This window comes from Phasianus colchicus, chromosome 17, assembly GCF_987193195.1.
Source record: "Phasianus colchicus chromosome 17, bPhaCol1.hap1.1, whole genome shotgun sequence".
Classification (NCBI taxonomy): Eukaryota; Metazoa; Chordata; class Aves; order Galliformes; family Phasianidae; genus Phasianus; species Phasianus colchicus.
The window spans coordinates 1,856,642-1,862,985 of NC_143452.1; positions in this window are offsets into that span (position 1 = coordinate 1,856,642).

Here is a 6,344-nt window from a genome sequence, read left to right on the forward strand (position 1 = left end):
TGGCAGCTAGGGGTTATTCTGTCACCCAGGTAGGAAAAGGTGTGCGATGGGAACAACCAGAAAGACCTCTTGTGGGAATCCTGCTCCTCAGTCCCTGCTCAGGGCCCGTTCTTGCAAGGCTCTGTGTCTGGCAGCTCCGTTCTCTGGAGGGATCGCTGCAATTGCAGTGTATGTGCAGGAGCAGATCTGCAGCAGATGCCTAAGAGCAATAGCAGCGGTGTTTTAAGACCCGCTGCAATGAGATAATTATAGCTGGAGCAACAAAAGGCAGAGACCTAGAGGAGGAAAGGTGGTTTGTGTTGTTGTGTTTTAAAATGGACTGACTGCTCGTACAAAAACCAGATGGCTTCACCAGCACAGGGACACTGTGTTTGAAATAAATCACGTCCCTTTATAATTTCAGGGTCCGATAGTACATTTCATACAATACCTTACAACTCTACATTTTAATGGAATATTAATACTTTTTGCTGGCTGTTTTACAGCCATGTGTGTGTCATGTGTGCCACGAGGTGGGTTTTTTTTAATACCTACTTGGCTGAGCTCTATGCTGCAGGAATAATTGCTTGTGAAGCTGCTTGGCCGCTGCTGCAGCGTAGGGCACCAATTGTTTCGGACTGGAGTAAGTGACAAAGTGTCAGTGGTTTCTATGTAAACCAAAGGATCCAATTTGATTTAACAGCTTATGAAGGTTTATATGAAAAAGATGATGGGTGGAGGGCAGGCCCTGTTATGGAACAGAACTGTGTCCCCTTTGTCTCCCTGTGTGATTGACACGCTCTGTATGCAGGCAGCCTTTCAGTGTTCCCTCAGGATCTCATAATACAGCCAGAATTACTCTTGGATAGGAAAAATATCTCCTTTGGCAGCCTGGCATTTGCTTCTTTTTTTTTTCTTCCTTGATATGTAGCATTAAGCATGGTTGTTTCATTGAGCAAGAAGGCGCTGAGACAACATAGGCCAAGGGTGCAATGTGAGCTTATGAAATTGTAAGCATTTGCATCAATCATGGGGAGATGGCACATGCTGGTTTGGTGTGGGAACAGCTTCACACAGCCCATCTATTGGAAAACTTTGTACAAGTCAGCAGGTTGGAAAAACTCTTGTATGATTGCAACCCTTTATTTGCTAGGTTTAAAACACTGCAGTCTCATGTTTCAGCTGGCTATCTGTCACCAGCAGCATGGGATGTATATTAATGTATATCCCACATCAGGCTACTTGTTTTCTAAGGATCTTGACAATCTGTTAAAGTGAGTGAGGCTATTTAAACACTTAAAAGTGACTGGGTCATCTTATTTTGCAAAGACAGATGTCGGAGCAGTTGTTAAGTCCTATGGCAACAATTCTAGATTTACATGGGGATGATTAGAGCCAGAGATTAAAATCTGAATAAATACCAGCTTTTCACAGAAAATGTATATGAGCATTTAATGTCACTATAAAAATGCAGCACAGAGGGCCCTCACTGTTAGCAGCACGCTGATAGCACTGCTGTAGCCTTTCAGCATTTAAATTGAATCCCAAGGTGGGAAGAGAGGGGTGAGGGGGAGCTGCTTTTAACATCTTTTTGCTTCAAACTGAATGACTTTATAAATCAAGAAAAACCTTCTGCATCCAAGATGTCTCTCTTGGAAGAGGAGCTGATGAAATGTGTTTTCCTATGCTTTGCCCTGGTATTGTCAAACTGAACTCTCTAAATGTTTTCAGAGGAGTAGTAGTTAAGAAATCAGTACTTATATATAAAAAAAAGAATAGGGGAGGCAGCCCTGCCTTGCTTTTACAACATAATATTAATGCTTTTTACTAAAACTGTGCTGCTTCAATATGGCAGTAATAATTCCTGTCACATTTTTTCCCCCTAAGTTTTCTTTTATTTGTTGCTGGTGGTTGTTTTTCTTTTAAAATGTGAAAACAGCTACTTGTGGCCAAGCTTTGGTGGTTTGCAAGTCAGTGGAGTCAGACAAGCAGTCAGCCAGCCAATAGATAGCCAGTTGTTTGTCCAAGCTGGTGTGGGATGGCATGCTTTGCATATGTGAGGCAATCTCATACACATAGGTTGTTCTGCTTGCAATCCTTTGAACATCAAATGCAAAGTTGGGTTCCCCACTTTGGATTGGAAATGTGTATAGGTATCTTTACATTACTTTCGTGACATCAATCTAGGACAGTAAGTCCAGTTTGAACGTTGCTTAGCTGCTTTTACAGCAAAAGAATAAAAGGTTTTCAGAAGCCATTGTGTTTGGCATTACAATATTAGCAAAATGAAATTGCAGGACGTTTGAAAATGATTCTGTTCCCACTAAAGCAAATGCATGTTGCACAGTCTCCGCTTTTCCAAAAAGCATCCACAGTATTAGCTTGTGATGGAGCACTTAGGGAGCAGCTCCATCAGTACCTGCACAAAGCAGAAATGAGCCCAGTGACCAAAAACCAAGCAGAAGTGTCATCGATGAGGAACCAGAATGAGCCTGACGTGCTTGAGGAGTGACATTTGAGATGAAGGCAATGAGCAAGTGTGTGGTGTGGTTACGAGTAGCTCTGGGGAGAAGCCTGGAACAGCAGGAGGAAGACAGGCTGACAGGGACACAACGTATTGCTGGAGCTTTTGAAAGGACAGACAGATGTTTTCCTTCATCCTTCCCTACTCATCTCGTTTCAGCGCTGTTGGGTGATGAATAAGAAGTGACACAGTGGTGGAACTGATTGAATTTCACCAGTCGGGCCGTTCTCAGTTGTTAAAGTTGACAAATGAAAAATGGCAAAAGCGACCAAATGTTTCCAGAAGAAACAGCTTCAATTAAGACTTTATACTGATATCTGCAGGGGGAATCTACAGTATAAACAATTCCCTTTCTTTTGAAAACGCTGTTCTTGTTTTCCCATTTCAAAACTCCAGAATGCCCTGATTTTTTTATTCATTTGAATTGAAAAAGAACACTGTCTAAACTTTCCCTGTAGTAAAACTGTTTTTCAGACCCTGCTGTTACCTGAATTACAGCATAATTCTTTTCTCAGATTCTCTTCCAGCCTTGAGGCACCAAATTTACATCTCCTTTCTAGACAAGTTCATTTTCTCCTTTTAAACAGAAAGAAATCCCAGGGATCTGTTTGTGTTGCTTTGGAATAAAGCTCAGCTGTCACTCTGCAGAATGGTTTAGATTGTCAGATATGATGCAGGGATGCTGGTTTGCATTCACAATACCAACCACGCAGCCCTGGGAAAAACCTGGGCAGTGGGGATTGCATTTGTGTGCCCCTTCCTCTGTTTGTGTCTGTTTTGGCTCTGTTGGATCACAATCAGCATTTTATTCTCTCCCTGTCTGACTTATGTTTTCTACTGTTGAAAGTTTCAAGACAAATATATATATATATTTTCCTTTCCTTTTCTTTTTTCTTTCTCTCTTCTTTCCATAGTTGGATTTTCTTTCTCTCCTCCTGTACTATCACATGAACGTAATTTCCTATGACATTTACTTTTCAACACATTTTTCTCCCCAACTTTTTCCCTTTCTCCTTGACTCTCCAGAGTTGCTATTTACTTCCAAGGCTCAGTGACTGTACCAAGAAGACTGCCTGCTGTGACAGTAACACTGGCAGGTAATCTGAGCATATTTGGTGGAAGGACAATCTGAAGGGAGAAATACAGAACTGACATGAATAGGGCTATTTGGAATTGCTGCCCATCTCCAAGAGAAGAAATAAATTTGTCTTAGGGGAGCACTGCACTGTAAGGGTGGGAAGAGCTACTTAGGGAAAATCAGATGTCTGACTTTCTGTACTCTGAAACACTTTGAAGCTTTTCAAATTGATTTAAGTCAAAGACATGTCTAATCAAACATATTCTGGTTAGAAACTTGTTTTTCAGATACGTTGATCTGGGAATGCAAATAGCTGGCAACTAGCAAAAATATACAATCTTTGAATAGAAATAGTGGAAATCTGCAGACTTTGCAACTGGTATTTTAATAAGGGGACAGGCAAATAAAACCTTATCGATGCATGACAAAATAATTATAATTATCAACATTCTGAAAAGTGGAGTAACGATGTACCTGAAATATCAGGATGGGACGAAGTCAGAACAGCAAAATCAGCCATCGAGGAGGTCCTTTGCAGAAGGATCTCTAAGCAGCACTTCTCATTCACTTAAACATGAGGTCCTGATCCCTGAAAGTGGACTATTTTGTTTTCTGATCTAGTTCTTATAGTTTCTGTGTGAATGGATGCGACAGAAACACGAGAAATAACACTGCAGGCACAGCTAGCTTTGCAAAAAGGAATGCAGGTTAGGATGGTGTAATTGGGGTACCTCCCCCTGCAACGTCTGCAGAGTTGCACTGATTTAAAATTAGAGTTCCTCCTGTAGTAAGCAATGAAGAAGACAGGTGTATTGGGAGGGCACTTGAGAAGCCGTAGCCTTTGCAGGAGCCATATGTGAAATGATGCTTACTAGGGAAAAAAATATGAACTATGCTTTTAAGTAAACTTGTATGAATAGTTTCAGAACATTTTGGCAAATAAATACTGTATCTATTCCTAGGAATGCATTATCCTTAGGCTGAGGGGTCTGATTTTTCATAGTTTATCCTCAAAGCTGAGAAATCAAAGAATATAATTTCAGTGGAAGCAGTCAGAATGGGTAACATCACACAGTTAAAGGTTTGGGCTAGTTTTATTTCTGTGTTTATGCCATATAAAGAAACAGCATTAGAAGTCTGTAATGTTCCTCCACTGATGCCATGGTCATTACTACCACGAATTCAGTCATTTCCTTCTCATTTCTATGAAGTTAATAACGCAGTTTATCTTTCACCTTCCTGACCTAAAGTCTTCCAGCCAGATTTCACCTGATTGCTTTACTTGTCATGTCTTTCCCAGTTTACTCCCCGACATGCCTAAGCTGAGATACAATTTTTGCTTTGCAATTTAAATGCTTTATTCTTCAGAGGAAATTAATATGGGGAGTATATTGGTCACAGAAATACTGAAAATGTCAAAACATTCAGATTGGAAGAATATTGGACGCTAGGTATTGATTGAAGAGCGTATAAATAAATCCATACCATCTCTCACTGTGTTCATTTGATAATGGTGTTTACCTATTGAGTTAATCCTACCCTTTTTGTGTCATATTTAATCCGAAAGGGGTTTAAGTGAGAAGTAAATATTTCAAATTTGTTTTATAAACGCATTCATCTTGTTTCTGCTTTTATTGAAACCAGTGGGAAAGCTCTCAAGCATGTGGCCTGAGTTAAAATATAGCTTACTTGCCTGATGAATGGAGGCTACATGCTGCATTCACAGCAGTGCAGCAAGAGGAGAGCAGGTAGAGCTCTCATTTGGGACAACATGGGGATCAAAGAGACAACAGTGAAATAAACGTAAAGCTAGCAGATAGATATTAATTACTGCCAGTAATGTTCTGTGGTTAGGGTACTGGTTATGTCTGTTTCGGGTCTTACACGCTTTTAGGATTGAAATTTGAGCTGTAAAAGTTGTGGGAAAAGGGCTTTTCCTTGCAGGTTGGAGTATCTGCTGTATTTCTGCTCATTGCATAACACACAGTGCATCACTGTGCCTCAAAGCATCGAGTGCAGAACTGTGTACAATATATTCCACGTACAAATGAGGTTTAGAAAGCGCTTCACTTCCTACATTAATTCCTTGCATTTTAAATTGGATACTCTAGTGATATTCATGACCAACTCCAGGTAAGGAAGAACAGTATTTTAAATAAAGGCCTAATTTATGTTCATAGACTTGTTTGAGTTACAGTCACAACGCTCGTCACATTTTAGCAACTTGGTGTGCACTGAAGGGTGTATTTAAGCATTAAACCAGGCTGTAACATTAGTGCCTTGGAACCTCTGAAACTCATTTTAATTGTCCTACTGCATCTTCTAACTAAACACAGAAAATGATTTTAAGTACCCCAGAGCATTCAGTAACAGTTCCTCATTTATCTCTGCTGCAACAGCATTTCGTATCAAACAGTTCTCAGCAGTTCTACTCTGCTTTCAGAATAAATCCAATTTGTGTTTTGTTACAGAGGAATATGAAAGGAAGGAAAAAACCCCAAAGGCGCCTTTACCACAAACTCTTCTTGTTTCTCCCTTTACAATTTAAAGCTTGAAGCTACTTTAAATTAATTATTGATCTAACTGCACCACAAAAAAATTATCTGAACTTGCCATCATCTGCCAACAAACAGAACTAAGTTTGTTGGGACCTTGGTGGAATTTGTTGTAAATCATAAAGCTTCTGCCTGAGATACACAAAACTGTGCACATACAAAACTGAGCAGTACATTTGAAGACACATTCACTAAATTCTTCAAATAT